Genomic DNA, 2979 nt, shown 5'->3' on the forward strand with positions numbered 1-2979 from the left:
CCTTTCCCCCGGACGCCGGGGTTAGCAGATGTTGAAGAGATGTGCATGAGAGCCAAAAGGTACAGGTTATCCTGGCAACGACTGCTATGAATTTCTTGCCTGGACTCAAAGAGTCCAAAAATAATCCATGATGCCTCGTCCGAGGAAACATCATCAGTAACCAATTAATAGAAATTATAAAACAGCTGTTACTCACCTACTTGTTAAGGTACATCAGATTAGTAATGCTGGTGTAGTCTGTCACATGAAGAACTGGGGTAGACAGAAAAAAAAAACTATAGTGTTTTTATGTCAGATTGTAGGTTTTTGCCCCAAGACTAATCTCTATCTATCTATATAAAAGGCTTGTCGGTCAGTCATGTTGATCGATAGTTTGTGTTGGTCACACTGTCATGTCTGTCTATGGCCACTAGGTGGTGCCCGGTACAATGGAACGGGCAATGGGGATTCCTAGGAGTAGTTTAAGAGCTTTACAGCCTTTGCAGAACTCTGCAGCCAGGTTGGTGGTTTTCAACGCCTCTCGACGAGAGCAGGTTACACCTTTATTATGCCAGCTTCATCGGCTGCCTGTGGAACAGAGGATCAAGTTTAAAATCCTGACCCTAAATCGATACATGGTTTGGCCCCAAAATATTTAACCGATTTATTTAATGAATGTTCTCCATCTAGAATGCTACGTTCAGCTTCTAGGAAACTGCTAGAGTTGCCTCCTGTGAGGGAAAATCATTATCAAGATGCTAGACTTCATGTGCTGTCAATTGGGGGTGTTATCCTTTGGAATGATGTGTATGAAGAATTAAGGGATTTATCAGACTTTAAAATATTTTAAAAGTATGTTAAAGCGGTTTTATTTACTGAACTGTTTTCTGACTAATTTTAATATTTCATTTCTTATTCGTTGTAACATTGTTTTATGTTGATTTTGTAATCCACTTAGCTTAACAAAGTTATAGGCGGAAGAGAAATAAAATAAAGATAATATGCTCTTTCTGCAAAATGTTGTCGCAATTGCACACACACACATGGACAGGCACAGGAGTGCGCACCCAGGCACACACACATGCACATACAGGCACACACCCCCACCACACACACACATAGAGGCAGAAACATCCACAGGTACAGGCGCACACACACAGGCTGATATTGATCATAAAACCCAAGCAACTCTGAGTAATGTTTAATATGCTCGGTCTGCAAAGCCCTACCTCTCACACCTCCACACACAGGTACAGTTATACACATCTAGGCACTCATACATTGGTGTGCATAAGCACTCGCACAGGTTCAGGCATGCATACAAGCACATGCACACACACAAGTGCATATAAGCATGCACACAAGCTCATATAAGCATGCACACAAGCTCATGCAAACATGCACAAGTTCACACATGCAACCACACAAAAGCATACACATGCTCATACAATTGCGCAGAAGTCCAAGAGCAAGCAAGTGTGCATAAGCTCACATAAATGCATGCAACCACACAAAAGCACTTGCAGAAATGTGTACAAGCACACGAAAGCATGCACAGGACAGAGAGATAGACACTTTCAACTCGGGGTGGGTTTTGTGGGGAGTGTGGTGTACATTGGTCTGCCTAGGGTGCAGGGATCTATAGACTCTTGTAACACTGCCCCTCCCCCCAAACCCACTCTGATTTGAAAGTGCCCCTCTTACAGTGGGAGATATATAGTGTCAGATTCTCTCTCCTGTTTTGGCTATTTGAATTTAAATAATGCTGTAGGCTGCATTATTTGGAAAGGTACCCAAAAATGATTGCATCTATTAGGGCTACAGTGCTCTGACTTCTAAAGTACCTGGGGAGGGGATTTCTGCTTGCCATCTCCCCATTCAGGCTGGCCCAGCCATTGTAGCGGCTGACCATTGGCTGAGAGGTACGGACCCCTATACCCACCAGAACTCATCATAAATACGCTCTTGAGCTGATCACTGGGGTCTCCTGGTTCATAAACTATCAGTTTTTACCAACTAATGTACAATCCCACTGCTTCTACTCCTACTTATTCCTGATTTTAGAAAGCTACCGGATGTACACAGCACTGTACACAGACAGTCCCTGCTGGATGGAGCTCACAATCTGGACCAGACACGCAGACAAAGCAGAGGTGAGGCTTTTTGGTTAAAATCGGCAAAGCCATGATTGGTAAGGACTTGAACCAGGAGCTCCACAGATGGGATTAATTGACGAAAGGAACAATTTTAATTGAGTAAAAGCTCCACAAAATAATCTGGACTAGCACCTTGAGAGGATGGGGATAGAAGGAGGGATGTAGATATTTACCACTTCTCTGCCCCCTGCACCCCCAGCACCCATCCCCATCCCCTCATCTCCCCTTCTCAGATCATTACAGACTGAAAGCTATTTTCGTCCCCAAATGGAAAACTGTTTTGTTTGGGGGTTTTTTTTTTTACATCTAAAACACAAGTACCATTGTTAAAAAGAAAGGTATACATTGTGCAGATGAGTACTCGTTGGAAAGTGTGTATCTGTGTCTGCGACGCGCTTCCCTGCCTCAGCACAGCAATCAGAAAGGATACCCAGGTTTCTATGGAAACTTCGCATTTCCCTGCGAGCAGAATCAGTGCACGGATAGAGAAATCTCATGAGACTTTCCTCAGCGGCCATGCTGCCGGCCCGGTGTGTGCTTCCGGGCGTGCAACAGAATCCAGGTCCATCTCAAACCAGGCCGATTTCAAGCCCGGCTCGCGTTTATCAAATTTCCCCCAGATTTTCAGAGGATTTGGGGGGGGGGGGAGCGGGGAAGGGTGGAATTTGTTGAATTTCCACGGCGAGTCTGGGACAAAATCCGTTCACCCTGTACTCAAGCTGGGAAGGGCTGAGCTTGGGTAAAGAATAATTTAAAACAAAGAAAAAAAGAGGTAAGAGGGAGTTGATTTTAGGGGTTCCTCTCCCATCTGGTCTCCGTGCTCGGGGCGTTGATCTGACATCCG

Source organism: Rhinatrema bivittatum, unplaced genomic scaffold (assembly GCF_901001135.1).
Source record: "Rhinatrema bivittatum unplaced genomic scaffold, aRhiBiv1.1, whole genome shotgun sequence".
NCBI classification, from domain to species: Eukaryota; Metazoa; Chordata; class Amphibia; order Gymnophiona; family Rhinatrematidae; genus Rhinatrema; species Rhinatrema bivittatum.